The sequence below is a fragment of the Elephas maximus genome, chromosome 8, assembly GCF_024166365.1.
Source record: "Elephas maximus indicus isolate mEleMax1 chromosome 8, mEleMax1 primary haplotype, whole genome shotgun sequence".
NCBI classification, from domain to species: domain Eukaryota; kingdom Metazoa; phylum Chordata; class Mammalia; order Proboscidea; family Elephantidae; genus Elephas; species Elephas maximus.
In genome coordinates, this window is record NC_064826.1 from 43,943,693 (window position 1) to 43,961,502 (window position 17,810).

General features: G+C 43.4%; 1 protein-coding gene across 7 annotated transcripts in view; it reads left to right on the forward strand.

Moving 5' to 3' along the window:
• Positions 1–17,810, forward strand: part of ATXN7L1 (ataxin 7 like 1) — a 286,145-nt gene that overhangs the window by 159,887 nt on the left and 108,448 nt on the right. The window lies entirely within an intron of this gene.

Consider the following 17,810-nt stretch of genomic DNA (forward strand, 5'->3'; position numbering starts at 1 on the left):
ACCTCCTACCCACAGCAAAATAACTAGCAAAAAATCTCACTGGGTCCTCAGAGTCACTACATCATTAAACAAAGTGAAAGAATAGAAGAAAAAATACTTGTTACCTGTTGTCAGTTGAGTAGGGAGTGATGTTGAAATGGTATGATGTCTGGTGCTTGCTTTCCTATATTCCCTCTAAAGAACAGTTGTTGCTATTGTTAGGTGCCATTGAGTCATTTTCAACTCATAGCGACCCCATTCGACACAGTAGAACTGCCCCACAGAGTTTTCTTGGCAGTAATCTTTATGGAAGCAGATCTACAGGTCTTTCTCTCGTGAAGCCACTGGGTGGGTTCGAACCACTAACCTTTCATTTAGCAGCGAAACACTTACCACTTTCGCCACCAGGACTCCTTAAAGAACAATTGTGGAGGAGAATAGATGAAACAGGATTGGCAAAATATTAATTGTCGAAACTGGATGTTGGGTACATGTGCGTTAGTTGTACTATTCTTTTTGTGTATATCTGAAAATTTCCATAAGAAAATAAAAACACAAAAGAGAGACAACATGTTGGTACAGATCAGCTTCCATGAGCCCAGGATTGATGGAAGGTCCTGGAATGTAAAATACTGGGAGAACACCCCAAAAGAGGGACTGGAGCCTTGGCACAGATAGGCTTCCCCAGGCTGCTTGTAGTTGGCAGTGTTGATAAAAATGCTTACCCTTGTGACTGGCTCATAGCAAGTGCTTTATAAAAGGTAAAAAAATGTAGCCAGCAAATATTATCATTATTGTTTTAGGTACATTTTTGTAGACTAGGACATGGGGACCTTAGTAGAAAAGAGGCTGAGGTATTTAATTTGGAACAGTTTTAGCCCCAGGTGAGAACACACAGAGGAGGAGTGAATCTTTGTTTCCACAGAATAAATTTGCCAGCTCTAATACTCACCTTTCCAAGGTAATGCTTACAATGTCATGCAGCACATCAGGAAGAGAGAGCATAAATATAGAAACTAGAAAATTCCAGAGTTGATGGAGAAATCCCATCATGGTGCATCGAAGGATGTTCTAATATGTATTCTCTCTTTAATAGCTCCATCACCCTCTTGCTTTGTCTCATTTTCTTTCTCTCTTGTCCTTTCACTGTCATTCTCACTCTCATCGCTTAATCACTTTGTCTAATTTGGAAGACTTAAGATGTCTTCCTCTTGGAGAGCCCAGTGATGTTCATATATCAACATTCAGGAATCACTCTTATTTACTGTTCGACCCCATCTTACAGAAAACTCCAAAGCCAGTACAAGTCATGGCTTTTAAAAAATATAAAAGGCGACTCTGAGGGCTGTTAAATAAAGCCTCACATCCGCCACAATCCAGATTCTCAACTGCAGGTTGGAAATGGTGGGAATGGCTGGTGCACGCTTGAATTAAATGTTAACCAGAGATTACTGATGGTCTACTTAATCTGCGAAGGATTACCTTGACAGGAATTGGGCTGGTTCTCCTGATTTTTGTCCAACTCTGAAATTTTTGAGTGATGGCAGATTGGTGGTCCACCAGCCGCAGCAGCTGCCTCAGACTCTGGGCTCACTGAGAAGCAATCTGAGAAAGGATTTGGGGTTTTGTTTTGTTTGCTGGTTTGGGTTTTTGTTTTTAGCACTTACTGGCTGAGAATCCCTTACGTGTGTTTAGGGCTTCATGGTATAGAAAGCACATTTATTTTTGGATCATCTAATTTGATGCTCCCAGCAGCACAGCGAGGCAGGCTGGCCAGGGGTCAACAACCCTTTTTTACAGATGAGGAAAGTAACACACAGAATTCAGTGATTTGCCAGGGTTGAAAAATTAGTCAGCAGTAGAGCTACAGCTAAATTCTTACATTCCTTGCCATTGGGAGCGTTTACAATCCAGAAAGGAAGACAAGACCATGCACCAGATACTGTCTTAAACACACAACATCTAGCACTTAGCTGGGGCTCAAAAGGACCAGATGGATGGATGGACGGACTGACGGATGGACAGGTGAACAGATGGATGGTTGGATAGTTGAACAAATGGCTTTGAGCTCCTAGAAGTCAGAAAGTGGGTCTTATTGACCTTTGCACCCCTGGTGCCCACCACAGTGCTTTGGCATATAAAACCCATTCAATAAATACTTGTTGAATGAATAACGCAGTTATGTATGCACGCACTTTTGCAGCAAGACACACAAGAGTTTATAAAGAAGGTAAATTTCGGAGCTTTATAGAATAGAAGGGACTAACAAATACAGTGTGAGTGTAGCTATTACTATTGATCAGCACACACTGTTCACCACATTGCAAAGTAAAAAAAAAAAAAAAAATCTCCCATTCATTCTCTTATTCATTCAACAGATATTACCGAGTATCTGCTAAATACTTGGTTCTATTCTAGGTATGGTGATGCAGCAGTGAACAAGAACAGAAAAGTCCCTGTTCCTATGGAAATCGCCTTCTATTTGGAGGTGGCGGATAATAAGCAACTAAGTAAACAATATAGTAGTGCTAAGAAAGAAGAACGAGGCCAGCACGGGCAACGAGAGTGATGATATAGGAGTTGCTATTTTTGCCACGATGGTCTCTCTGACACAATGACATCTAAGCAGAGACCAAACAGAAATGGCAGGGGTAAGTCACGAGGTTTTCTAAGGGAAGAGCCTTCCAGGCTGAAGAAACAGCATTGAGACAGGAACGTGCTTGGCAGGTTTGAGGAACAGTGAGGAGCCCAGTTGGACTGAAGGGGAGTAAATGAGGCAGAGAGTTATAGGAGATGAAACGGTTTTGAGCAGAAGAGGGATGGCCTCTCCCCAGGCCTTCCTTCTTCCCTGGTTCTCACCAGCTATTGCCCACTGCGGGTGCAGTGGTTAAGCATTCAGCTGCTAACCAAGAGATCGATGTTCAAATACACCAGACGCTCCTTGAAAATCCTTTGGGGCAGTTCTACTCTGTCCTATAGGGTTCAGTCGGAATTGACTGGAGAGCAATGGTTTGTTTGTTTGTTTGTTTGTTTGGAAACCAGCTGCTAGTGAGATGCTGCAGGAGACGGATAAGGCAGGCTTAGGGTGACCCTAGCCCCACCCAACACAGGCTCCATTTTCCTTGGTATTTACCTACAAATACCCACCTAGAGGGCAAATGGGCATTTGGTTTGGCAAGACCTCAGCAGCCATCACTGGGTGGTAAGGGCCTTGGAGGTTGTCTTAGTTACCTAGTGCTACCATAACAGAAATACCACAATTGGATGGCTTTAACAAAGAGAAATTGATTCTCTCACAGTCTAGTACATTACAAATCCAAATTCAGGGCATCTGCTCCAGGGGAAGGCTTCATCTCTCTGTCGACCTTCTCATCAATGTTCCCCCGGATGAGGAGCTTCTACACGCAGGGACCCCAGGTCTAAAGGACACGCTCTACTCCTGGTACATCTTTCTTGGTGGTATGAGGTCCCCAACTCTCTGCTTGCTTCCTGTTCCTTTTATCTTTTGAGAGATAAAAGGTGGTACAGGCCACACCCTGGGGAAACTCCTTTTTGGATCAGGCAGGTGACCTGAGTAATCTTTTTAACCACAGGCAGAGATAATGATTTTAACACACAGGAAAATCACAAAATGGAGGACAGTTACACATGGCCTAACCAAGTTGACACATATTTTGGGGGTATACAATTCAATCCATTACAGAGGTTGAGCCCCAAGCTGCTAAATCAACCTATAGATTCATTTCAGCTGTATTCTCAAATAGCTGGCCACCTAGTCCTAAAAGATATCTCAAGGAACAGATTCCATAATCTGTCCTTATAAGTTTGAAATCCATACTTTGGTTTTCGCTTTTTTGCTTGTTTTTAGAAAGAGTAGGAGGTAATGTAGAAGTTAAGGGAACACTTTTTTTTTTAAATAGACTTTTTTTAGGGCTGTTTTAGATTTACAGAAAAATTAAGAAGACATTGCAGAGGGTTTCCATATACCCTATACCCAGTTTCCCCTATTGTTAACATCTTACATTAGTCTGGCACATTTGTTACAATTATTGAACCAATACTGATACACTATTATTTACTAAAGTCCATAGTTTATTCAGATTTCCTTAGTTTTACCTAATGTCTTTTTCCGTCCCATTTAGTTGTCATGTTTCCTTAGACTCTTCTTGGCTCTGATTCTCAGACTTTCCCTGCTTTTGATGTTCTTGGCAGTTTCAAGGAGTGCTGGTTAGGTATTTTGGAGGATGCCTCTATGTTGAAATTTGTCTGATATATTTCTCACGATTAGACTGGGGTTATGGGTTTTGGGGGAGGAAGACCACAGAGGTAAAGTGCCATTTTCATCACATCATATCAAAGATACATACAAAGATACGAAGTCAATATGGCTTATCACTGTTAATGTTGACCTTGATCACCTGGCAGAAGCAGCATTTGTCAGGTTTCTCCACTGTAAAGTTATTCTTTTCCCCCCACACTTATGTTTCTCCTACTGGAGGGCAGAATGTATTATTTGGAATTCTTCTGTAAGGAAAGTTTGTCTCTTCTGCCCTTTTATTTGTTCATTCACTTATGTCAGAATGGACTAGTGAATATTTACATTTGGGTTGCAATCCAAAGCTACTTTATTTTATTGCTCAGATTGCTCCAGCTTTGGTCGTTGATGCTCTTTGAGTTAATTTCTATGTCTCTTTGACATACTTCCATCAGTGTACGTTAGTTTGTTTGTTTGTGCACTTCCTTACTTTCTGTCACTACGGAATGCTCCAGGCTCATCTTGTATATTTCCTGCTTCAGTCCTAGAATCAGCTATCTCTCCAAGGACCCCTGGTTCCTTTCATTGGAGAACAGTATTAGAAACCAAGATTTGGTCATTAAGTGTGCTCTTTGCTACTGGGGCGTTGTTGCTTCTAGGCACTCTTAACTGACAGTGCAAGGAAATATTATATTTACCCATGTTTATATACATATCTATAAATATTTCTATCCATAACCATCTGTAGCTATATTAAGTTAAACATGAGTTCATACTAGTATCTCCAGCTTCACTCCATTCCACATGAATCATTCTAGCCTCTTCCCCTTGTTTATCTGTAAATGCTCATTCCAACAGTGAGAAACCTGGCTCCCACCCTCTGCTGTATGTTTACTTAGTTATTCAGTTCCAGTGTGCATGTATAGCAGTGTCAGAATTGTTAGCCCATACCCCCTTGGGAAACAACTGTATCAACTAAGGTACAGGTGCGATATGCGGTTCCTCTTGCCTGTAGTCTTACGGACCCCACTTATTTCCAAAGTGACAATTCCCTCCCACCCATTTCAGTTACAGTACAGTTAGAGTCTCTTGTCATAGACTGCATTTCTTCCTGGGATCTAAGGAGATACTTTCTACTTTAATGGTTTTCCCTGACTAGATAATAAATTTACAAAGAACAACTACTGTGAGAGGTAAATTTACGCAATCATACTTTTTTCGTTTTCTTTTGTTTTAATAATTCTCACATTACACCAGTAGCCCCTTTAAATACTACTCTAAGCTTTTTTTAAGCACAGTTCTCCCTCTGTTTGGGATGTGTCTGTCTATACTTTTTTCTTCTACTTATATCCGCATATATGTGTCTAAGAAAATATGTAGTATTGTTATGTGTGTTTTAACATAAAGGGTATCATACATAACTTCTGCAACTAACTTTTCTGTAAACCAATGTGGAGATTTTTCCAGTCTGTATATATATGACTGTCCGGCTCATGAATAACATTCCATAGAATGGTCACGTTGGTTACAGGGGCTGGCGCAGTGGTTAAAAGTTTTTGGCTGCTCACCAAAAGGTCAGAGGTTTGAACCCTCCAGCCCCTCCGCGAGAGAGATTTGACAGTCTGCTTCCGTAAAGATTTATAGCCCTTGTGGGGCCCATGGTCTCAGGGAACATCTAGCTCAATTGGCATAACAGAGTTTATAAAGAATACATTTTACATTCTACTTTGGTGAGTAGCATCTGTGGTCTTAAAAGCCTGTGAGCCGCCATCTAGGATACTCCACTGGTCTCACCCCTTCAGGAGCAAGGAAAAATGAAGAAAACTAAAGACATAAGGGAAAGATTAGTCCACAGGACTAATGGACCACATCTGAGTCCAGTACAACTAGATGGTGCCTGGCTACCACCACTGACTGCCCTGACAGGGATCACAATAGAGGGTCCCAGTCAGAGCTGGAGAAAAATGTAGAATGAAATTCCAACTCAGAAAGAAAGACCAGACTTGCTGGCCTGATAGAGACTGGAGAAGCCCTGAGAGAATGGACCCTGGATACCCTGTCAGCTCAGTAAGGAGGCCACTTCTGAGGTTCACCCTTCAGCAAAAGATTGAACAGTCCCATGGAACAAAACAAGACTAAAGGGGTGCACCAGCCATGGGGCAGGGACTGGAAGGTAGGAGGGAACAGGACAGCTGGTAGTAGGGAACCCAGGGTTGAGACGGAGAGTGTTGACATGTCATGGTGTTGTTAACCAGTGTCATACAACAATGTGTGTACTGTTTGATGAGAGACTAGTTTGTTCTGTGAACTAAAAAAAAATGTATGTAAATAATAAATTAAAAAAAAAAAAAGATTTACAGCCTTGGGTACTCCATGGGGCAGTTCTGCTCTGTCCTATAAGGGTCGCTACTTTGTAAGTGTTTCTCCAGGAATTGCTGGGTTGTAGAGATGCACATTTTAATCTTAACCAAAACCCATTGCTGTCTAGCTGATTCTGACTCATAGTGACCCTCAGGACAGAAAACTGCCCCATAGGGTTTCCAAGGATTGGCCAGTGGATTCGAACTGCCAACCTTTTGGTTAGCTGCCAAGCTCTTAACCACTGCACCACCAGGGCCCGTCAATTTTAACAGTTACGGCCAAATTGCCTACCGGTATAATCAAACTGAAAAAGAAAAATCTCGTTCCATGTTATGTGGCTGGGTGGGACAGAAAAGAGATCAGATTGTTAGTTTTTAATTTGTCTGGATGTTTCTCTCTGGAGGATAGTAACTAGGGGGTAAGGCTCGTTCTATGTTATTTAAAAGAACCTCATGCTGTGATGATTTCAAGTGTGTTTAAAATGTTAATAGTTAAATCATTAGAAAAGAGGCAATATGGCATAATGGTCTACCCAGCTCTCACAGTCACTGATTCTAAGTAGATGCTACAGCAGTTGTATGAATCTGCAGGAATTCCTTGTTTGCTTGATAGGGGCCTGGTTTCTCAAGTAACCCTACAGGTAGGATTGGCAGTGATGCCTTGCCCATCTACTAAGGGCTGGCCACTGGAGTGCCCTGTTGCCATCCAGTTACTCAGACAGGCTGGAAGTTCCCAGAGTGCATCTGCAGAGGTGGCTGCTGCGTTTCTGAGCCCTCCTTTCCCTGTTGGTGGGGTGCATGTTGGATTCCAGACCGGAAGCCCAGCACTGGGGAGACAGAGGAAAAGAAAGTGACAGGGCCACTTGTTCTGGGTTTGTTCACACCTGGCTCTGCCAGCCACCACCTGAGACTTTCCGCTCAGTCTCCATTTGGTCAGACTAAGGGGCATATGAGGCAGCTTCTAAGCTACCTGAGGAATGGGGGATCTATGTTAAGCCTCCTAATATAACATCAGTAGTGTACTTGATCCTTCCACATGCCTGACTGCACCATTCCCAGCGTTACTCTCACAGCCCTCTTTCTGCTCCTGGAGTTATTTCTTAGATGACAAGGAGTTTGGATGGATGTGTGAAAGCTACTGAGCTGTTGTGCTGCTGTTTAATCAGAAGTGGAAATTAAGATTGTTCACAATGTCCCTGTTCTGATTAATCTGGACCAAGTATGTGCTTCACATTCAAAAAGCAGATTCTGTACAAAGAGGGCTGTCCTCCCACAGCCTATCTACTGTGGGAATGTCACAGGTCATCATAGGTCTTAGGAAGAAGTTGGGGAAGGATTCAAGCTGGCCTCTGTAAAGGTTTATGGAGCAGCTTTCACTGGAACACCAATTAATGGGGGTTTAGTCTCACAGTAGTCCTATATAATTTGCCACGTCTGGCTCCAGAGTGGGGCATGCAGAGGCAGAGGAGGGTCTGGTTGGTTCCACTGATTACTGTTCTGGCTTTTCTCTGAACAGAGGTGATATTTCTTGGTTTATGATTGGCCAAGCAGTAAACTCTCTTTTCCTTCTCCCTGCACTCCTCAACTCTGTATTCTGGGCCTTGTTCACCCTGTCTTTTGGTCCTCTTGGAAAAGGAAAGAGTAGATAGGAAACCTAGGGGGCAGTGAGTTTATGTTAATGGGGCAGGAGCAACTCAAGGGGAAAAGGAAGGTGAGAGTAGTTAGAGAAGTTGAATATAATCAATGTCACTTAATTGTATGTGTAGAAAGTATTGAATTGGTGTGTGTTCTGCTGTGTATATTCTCAACAACAACAAAAATAAATTTTTTTTAGAAAAAAGAGGCTTTAAACCCAAATATTCTCCTTCCATCAAAGAAAGACTCAGTTCCACATTTATAAACATCACTCAGTTCCAAAATCTGGCCTTTTCAGCAAGCATCGCTTCTCCCGTCCCTCCCTGCTTTGCAGCAAAGTCAAGTGCCAGCAGTGTTTCAGCGGCTGCGTGGACACTCAGAGCCTGTTAGCTCTGACCCCAGCAGCCCAGCTAAACAGCCCAGCATAATGGAGCGGCAGCTTGCGGGGTGGAGCCAGAATCCACAAACAGGCAAAACAAAAAGGGTTTTGACCTGGTGGCTTTACAGCATTTGCAGGGGAAGAGGCAACAGACAGGGCTGTTGTGTCAACCTGGTTTATGCCAACCTGAAACATGTGGGCTTTGCCACAAATGCACACACAGGGTCCAGGAGAGGGGTTCTCTGGCCTTTCTTTCTTCGAATGATGTTTTCCTATAATGGGTACCTATTCAAGATCCAAGGAGCTGTGGTGGCATGATGGTTAAGCACTCAACTGCTAACCACTGCAGGAGGAAAGACTTAGTGATCTAATCCCATAAAGATTACAGCCTAGGAGATCCTATGGGGCAGTTCTACCCTGTCCTATAGGATTGCTATGAGTCGGAATTAACTCAACAGCACACAACAACGTTCAAGATCTGTTGAACCTAATGACATCATAAAATTGCAGGATTTTTTAGAGCTGCAAGAGACATGAGATATGATTCAGTCCAACTTCTGCCCCATTTTATTTATAATGACATCTGCTATTTGTTGTATAATAACAAAAACAAGACCAAATATTAATTGAATGATTATGTACCAGGAGATTTTCCAAGTGCTTTGTCTATAATAACTTATTTAATCTTCACAGCAATGCTTGGCAATAGGGACTGTCAGTATTCCCAGTTTATAGATGAGGAAACTGAGGCCTAGAGAGAAAAGAAACCTGCCCAAAGATCCACAGCTAGCAAGAGGCAAAGTAAGGATTCAAATCAGGTTTATCTAACCCTAAGCCTGCCTTCTTAGCCACTCTGCTCCACAGAGACCCCAGTCAGTATCAAATGATGCAGCCAAAGAGTGAGAACACCCAGACCAGGAACCAGATGCCTGAAAACTGGAAGTAATACTGTATCTTCTTATATAGACTCACCTTTCTCCCCAACTTTAAACACCATAATCCCAGCTCTGCCTTCATAATTTCTGAGGATAAGATAGTCTGTGTGGTAGAGTTAAATGCATTTCAAAGACACTATTAAGAGGAGCTTGTGTGATGAAGCAGAACCACCACCACCTGTGAACAGTGCAGCTGGGCTACGCACCAGAAGTATAGCTATGGTGTGTGTGCATTTGCGTGTGCGCGCACACACACACACACACACACTCCCACTGTGAGCACCAGTTCCTTCCAAGAGAACAGAAGTTTAGGGGTGGGGATTTAGGAGAAAGACCTCAGTGTATTCTTCATTTAGGGTCCCTGGGTGGTGCAAGGAGTCCCTGGATAGTGCAAGGAGTCCCTGGATGGTGCAAAACATTTAAGCTCTCAGCTACTAACCGAAAGGTTGCCAGTTCATATCCACCCAGAGGGGCCTCGGAAGAAAGGCCTAGAGATCTGCTTTCCAAAAATCAGCCATTAAAAACCCTGTGGACCGTACAGTTCTACTCTAACACACATGGGATTGGGATCGCCATGAATCAGAATCAACTTGACAGCAACTGGTTCTTGTTTGGTATTATTAATTAGGCTACCCAAATCTCACTGATGTAATATTTTCTCAAAAACAAGTTTCACCTGAGAGTCCCCCCCAAAAAAATGCAGTAGTCAGGATTGGGTCTGCGAGGGACAGTCAAGGAAGGCTAGGGGCCAGCTCTGTTGTCTCATGATGAGGAGCTGGAAAGAGGGAAAGCAGACCCTGTGGGCTGTCTCCGCTGGGCAGAGCAGCTCAGCTAAGGCTGCCAAGCCAGCCCCTGGGAATTCTTCCAAGTTTGTTTCTGGGATGTTCCTCCCCTCTGGTCTAGGGTGTTTGCAATTTTTGCTAAATGAGGTCACAAAGGAATGACACCCACGTCAGTGCCAGCTCATGTCCTCTCCCCAGCACCCCCTACCCCCAGCCCTGGGACAAGACCACTTTCCCCCATCTTGAGGCCTCCAGGAATGACTGTGATGGATGTGTTATGTAAGACCAAGCAGGATGCAAAGGGGTAAGTATAGCTGCTCTCCAGCTGACCCACAGCGGACCAGGTTGGGGGCTTCTCTGGAGTAGAGTTATTAATGATGAGCTGCTTCTAAGCCAGCTGTGCCAAATGATCCAGGAATCATTCCAGAAGCTCGGTTCAGAACCCTGTTGTCCTGTGCCCATTATGTACATTTATTTACGTCAAGTCCCTCTTCTGCTTCCCTCATGGGAAGCTAGAGGCCAAGGTGGGCAGCAGTGGAGGCAGAGATCTGGAATGATGTCTGTGCCCTGTCACCCTGTGACTCTCTAGTGCATGTCCTCTCCCCACCCCCACACCTGCCCGTGTCAGCTGACTGCCCACCAGCCAGTGAGAGAGGTGGTGTGGGGGCAGCAGCCATTCCACTGAGTACGGTCTGAAGCCGCCACTCAAGCCCTGTCATTCTGCACCCACCCACTTGGTGTTGGGGTTGTGGGTGTTGCTGCTTGGACTGTGGTGGGAGGGAGGGGACTCCTCACTGGAATTTGATGTGAGATTGAAGGAAGGGCAGGGAATGTATATGTGTGGAGCTGAGGAAAACTTCCTGTCACCCAAGGTCTGGGGAGAACAAAAAGGCCACAGGAAGGAAGTAAAAGAAGTAACTCTGCCGGAGTAGGGGAAGCTGGGCTGCCCTCTGGCTCACCAAGGTTTTCTTTGGCTCTGCCAGGCAGGTAGAGCACCCTGGGATTTTCCAGTGGATGCCCAGAAGACATCATCTCCTTTAGAGGTAAAGAGAAAATGCCTGGATTACTAAACCAGAAAAGAGCCAGTGTTAGCTCCACCCATTCAAATCTACACTCTGCAGATGTTAGTGAATCCCCCACCGACTACCACCCCCACGCCCGCTTTGAGGAAAACTGCCCAGGGTAGTGAACAGCCCATGGCCAGACTGAGATCAAGATTTCAGGCTTCCGCAGTGTCATTCAGACAATTTAAAGAAGCCAAAAGGAGGTTCCAGCTGAACAGTCCATGTCACCAAGCTTCTTACAGCTTGAGATGTAATTTGGCTTTGATGCCCAGAGGGTCAGAAAGACGTTTAAGGGCTTACACAGTCATCCTAGGCTTTAGAAGAATTCAGAGTTTGGGGCATGGCTAAAGAGAGGCCTCTTTTGCTTGCTTTCTACCAGTAGGAAAAAAAAGAAACTAAACCCATTGCCCTCAGGTCAATTCTGACTCATAGTGACCCTCTAGGACAGAGTAGAACTGCCGCATAGGGTTTCCAAGGAGCACCTGGTGGATTCAAACTGCCAACCTTTTGGTTAGTAGCCATAGCTCTTAACCACTACACCACCAGTGTGGTCTTTAAATGGGTTCTCAACCAGGCCTTTCACAGTGGGTCTTTCTGCCCCTACAGCTTGCTGAGAAGCAGAAATCTACTTCCAAAGGCATGTCCTTTTGCTTTTCTGTGTGTAGTGAGTTTTGGTTTGTCCTCTTGTCTATGGAGCTGCTAAATCCTCAGGTACACCCCTGATTTAAAAAGGAGTCAGATTTGCCCAAAGCCTAATCTAATCATTCTTGGGCTTAGTCTTTTCTGAAAAAGCCCCCACCTTCATCCTCTGCATGTGTTTCAAGAGACTGAAAGGGAGTGCCCCAGGTAGGGAGGTCTGGAGTACCACCTAGCAGGTACTGAAAACAATTAGCACCCCACAGGGCTTTGGGGCCCTAACCCAGGAAACCAATAGACAAGGTTATACATGAGCTTAAAAAAAAAAAAAAAAAAGATGCCATGGAGTCAGTTCTGAATCATGGCAATCCCGTGTGTGTCAGAGTAGAATTGTGCTCCATAGGGTTTTCAGTGGCTGATCATTTGCAAGTAGATTGCCAGGCCTTTCTTCCAAGACACCTCTGGGTGGACTCAAACCTCCAACTTCTTTTGTTAGTGGTCAAGAATTTAACTGTTTGCACCACCCAGGGACTCCTATGTGTGAGTTTAGGAAGCCAGAAAGACCCAAAGTCCCAGGTAGGAAGTTTGTATATATAATTTCTTTAATTTCTAAGGCGTTACGCAAATGTCTACGGTAATGATTTTTATCAACTACCTATGTCCCTTGAGAGGACTTAATGAGTGCCTTCCAAACCTTCTGGGAGATGGGGCAGGGGCAACTCCATGGGACCCACATAGACTAACAGTCGGAGAAGAGTGTTGTCCAAAAGAAAATCAAGGTGCTGTTACCGGAAGAAGGAAAGAGGAAATGAATGCTGAGCAGGTCAAAATAACAAATATTCTCCTTAGCCACCATGCTTTTTTTCCATCCTCTGCTTCCCTTCACTTGTATGCCCTCCAGCTTCTGAGTACAAAAGAAGAAAAATCCCTCCATCAGTGGGGTAGTGTCTTTGGGCCTGGTGACCATTGTACACTACTCTGTTTCCTAGTCTTTCTCATCCTGGAATCTGTATGTAATCTGGGAATGCAGCAGGTGACTTGATACCTGACTTTCATTCATCTCCTGTTTGTGATGCCTTCATATGCCTGGAATAGATGCTTCTTTTCTGAACTCAGAGGCCCTACCCATAAGATGAAACCTCTCCCCAACCTGCTCTCCTGTATTACAGCCTTCTCCTGGGCTTTGGTTTTGTTTTGGACTTCCTGTTCTATTTTTGAACCACTGTAGGCTAGACACATGCCTCAGCAGACACGGAGCCTGTGTAAGCATCTGACCTGAATAACTGACCTGCAGTTAGTAACCTGGGTTTGCCAGAAGTGGAAGGTGGTTACGTGCCTCCCATCAGTCGTCATCCTCCAAACCTGGCGAGGCCACATTTACTGCTCCTACGTCAGGTGCTAAGCAGTGCACACTGCGTGTGAAGAGGTGTTTCCTTGCCTGGGAGAGGATAGGTGTCTGCATTTTGAGTTTGCTTCCTAGGATTTCAGAGTTTGCACCATTGTGCCCCACCTCAGTAGACCTCAGGTGTCCACATCTCCCTTTAACCACTAGTAAACTTTTGTTCCTGCCTCTTTGAACAATGAATAGAGCAAACATGGAGAGTATAGAAGGTCCTTTAAATCTCTTTCTATCCTGTCCACCCTGTGGGTAGTGGTAGATCCCGTTTTTTATGGCCTCTTGTGATCATTCCACTAATCAGCACACAGGAACTCAAAATGCAGACCGCTGATGTGCTGGCTTCCATCCAAATGAGAGCCTCTGCAAAACGCCCTGCCCTCCGTATGCATACTGGGACTTGACAGTGCCCATGCCAACTCTCCCACTCAGGGGTCCTGAAGCAGATTAACCAGGAAGGCATGGGAACTACCTAGCTTAGGTACAGGACTCAACCTAAGATGCCACCCTGTCATTTCGTTATTTGTAGATCTGGCATTTCATTATTGTTGCTGTTATATTTAAAGGGGAGAGGTTTTAAAAAGAGAATTCCAGGTTCAGGTTTGGTGACAAAGTTTTTTGTTTTTTTAATTTTTTAAACTTTATTACAGTAAAATATATGTAAAAAAATGTTTTCCGTTTTAACCATTTTTAAGTGTGTTGTACAACTCAGTGGCATTAGATTCACCATGTTATACCAACTTCACCACTATTTCCCAAAAGTTTTACATTACCCCAAACAGAAATCCAGTACCCTTCAGCATACCTTCCCATCCTCCTCTCTGCCCAATTCCTGGTAACCACTAATAAACTTTTGTCTCTATGCATTTCACTATTCAAGATATTTTGTATAAGTGGGATCATAACAGTATTGGTCTTTTTGTGTCTGACTTATTTCACTCAGCATAATGTTTTCAAGGGTCATCCATGCTATAACATGTATCAGAGCTTCATTTCTTTTTATGGCTGAGTATATGTATTTCAGTGTATGTATATATCACATTTTGTTTATCCATTCATCTCTTGATGGACACAGGTTGTTTCCATTGTTTGTCTATTGTGAATAATATTGTGTACACATGTCTAGTTGAGTCCCTGCTTTCGTGTCTGTTGGGTACAGATAGTCCACAACTGATGTCATATTCAAGTTATGACAAACCACACTTATGACACCTGTTGTTTTTATGTGTGCATACATCTTATTGTTAGTAATACGTATGTGTGTATTCAAATATATCCAAGTTTATAATGTTCCCAATTCCACAAAGACGAATAAAGATCAGGTTGATAAAGATACTGATAATAAAAGGCAATAATAATGAAAACTAAAAAAAAGAAAAGGTTCTGACTTAATGTCAGAACCAACTTAAGACGGAGGTCCTGGGAATGGAATCCCATCGTTAAATCAGGGCCTACCTGTATATACTGTCAAATTAAAATAATAATAATAATCCAGATTTAGATAGGGGAAAGCTTTATTCAGAAAGAAAAGTGGGAAAGGAGAGGGACTATTACAATAGAGAGAGGGGTCTGTTGTAATAGGGAGAGTGCTCTGACCATAAAATCAGCAAGTGTCTCTCAAGAATTAGGAAGAAAGTAGTTTGCTTTTATAGAGACTGAAAGTAAACAAGGATGGACAAAAACCCAGATATAGGGAAGTGGATGACAGGGTGACATCATCAGATAGTAAATCAAAAGATTTTACACTGAGGCCAGCCTATTCTTTTGGGAGGGGACCTTAAAGAGGGGTAGCATGCTGGCTGAAGCTGACATTGGGCCCAAAGTTCAGAGACTTGGAGGAAAGAGAGAAGTTTAGCCAGAGTTTGGTTAACAAGCACTTTGTTTCTGATTGATCAGTGGGGACAAGCAATTCAGTTACTCATTTATGCGGCAAGGAATGAGAATTTGGAGGGGCTGTCTGGCCTTGTCATAGGTAAGCAGGGTGCATCCCTAAGCCTTATCTAAGTCATATGGGAAGGGTGGTGGTTTGTAAACAAGCTGTTTTCCTGAACACAAAGAGTTCAGGAACTCTAACCATTGCTGTTTTCCAGTACCACAGGGTTCAGGTAAAAGTCAACATTATCAATATTTAGGAGTGGAATTGCTAGATCATATGGTAATTCTATGTTTAACTTTTTGGTGACAAAGAATTTTTATTTGATTTAATCCCTCCCAATAACCTTTCCTCCCCCAAAAAACTTTTTAATGCTGCTTTTTAATGCTTCATGATATGAACTATTTCACAGTTACGTCTTATTAAGAAACAGTTACAACTGTCAACGTCCAGGTATTAAATGTTAATATTATTGCAATTACTATAAAGTTTCTTACAGACTACTGAGAAAAAGAAGATATACTAATTAAAGAATGGGCACAGAGGACATGAATAGGCAACTTGCAAGAGAAGAAATTCAAATAGCCAATTAACATGAAAAAATATTCAACCTCACTAGTAATCAAAGACAAATATTAAAAGAATCAAATAATATTTTTCACTTACCAAAATGGCACCTTTAAAAAAATTACTAATAATACCCAGTGTTAGTGGGGAAAAAAGAAAACAGACTTCCTATCCACCTGGTGAATGTGTAAATTGGGGCTCCCTTGCTGGAGGGCATTTGACTATATGTATCAAGGGCCTGAAGCGAAAAATCTACTTGTAGGAATTTATATGAGAAAATAAATACTAGTGCCCCAGCCTCCACCAGACTGAGTCCAGCATAACTAGATGGTGCCCGACTACCACCACCTACCGCCCTGACAGGAATCGCAAGAGAGGATCCCAGACAGAGCTGCAGAAAAAAGTAGAACAAAATTCTAACTCACAAAAAAAAAGACCAGACTTTTTCAGACTGGTCTGAAAGAGACTGGAGAAACCCCAAGAGTATGGCCCCCAGATACCCTTTAACTCAGTACTGAAGTCACTGCTGAGGTTCACCCTTTAGCCAAAGATTAGACAGGCCCATAAAACAAAATGAGACAGGCCCATAAGACAAAATAAAATAGCACACCAGCCCAGGGACAAGGACCAGAAGGCAAGAGGGGATGGGCAGGCTGGTAATGGGGAACCCAAGGTCGAGAAGGGAAGAGTGTTGACACGTCCTGGGGTTGGCAACCAATGTCACAAAACGGGTATTATTTGTTTAATGAGAAACTAATTTGCTCTGTAAACCTTCATCTAAAGTACATTAAATAATAATAATAATGAAATAGAGGGCAAACATCAAGTAAAGGTAATGCAGGCTTTCCATTATGGAGTAGGGATTATATATGGCTTAACCCTTTGGAAGGTCCCTGGGTGGTACAAATGGTTAAATGCTTAACTACCAGCTGAAAGGTTGGTGGTTTGAACCCAGCTCCTAGAGGTGCCTTGGAAGACTTGCCTGGCAGTCTGTTTCTGAAAGATCACAGCCGTGAAGACACTATGGAGCACAGTTCTACTTTGCACATATGGGGTCACTATGAGTTGGAATCTACTCGACAGCAACTAACAACAACAACCCTTCGGAACCTTATAAGTATCTTTCCTCAACTATTTACATCACTCTAAATGTTGCTTGGAGTCCCTGGGTGGTGCCAGTGGTTAATGCCTGCTAACTGAAAGGTTGATGGTCCAAGTCCACTCAGGGGCATCTCTGAGGAAAGGCCTGGCAATCTGCTTTCAAAAAAATCAGCCATTGAAAATCCTATGGAGAACATTTCTACTCTGACACAGATGGCGTTGCCATGAGTTGGAATCGACTTGATGGCAACTAGTCTCCTGATTGAAATAACAAACTTGATGGAGGCCTAGAGCAGGATTGACCTGAGGTGACTTAAGTACCTTCCTTCTTCCTCTCCTACATCCTTTTTTCTCTCCCGTTTTTTGCGTGTTTGCTTGTTTCTGTTTGTTTTGGGCTTTGGTCCTTTTCTTCTCCTATACCTTAAGCCTGCTGGTGTCTGACTGGGATGCCCCAGCCACAGTGGCCATGAAGAACTGCTTCCTCCAGGTGTCTGTAGGGCTAGGGAGGGGAGGATTGATTTGGCTAAGAAAGAACTGAGGCCTTCCGGCCAACGTGGCGCCAGAGACAGAAGCACCATGCTCTCTTCACAGCCAAGACCCAAGAAACTAAGTAAAACAGAGACAAACATCAGTCCTGGAACCCAGAGTGTCAAATGAGGAGCTAAAGAACTCAGCCAAAACTGAATGGAACAAAAAACTACAGAGAACAGAGAGCAAGGAGAGAGACGTACAGAGGTCCCCTATCAGCTCACAAAGCACAGATCCGCCATCTTGAACTGCTGTCGGAGATTGGCAGACAGGGAGCACGAGAGAGCAGCTTCATGGAGCTCCCAGCACGAGACAGAGCA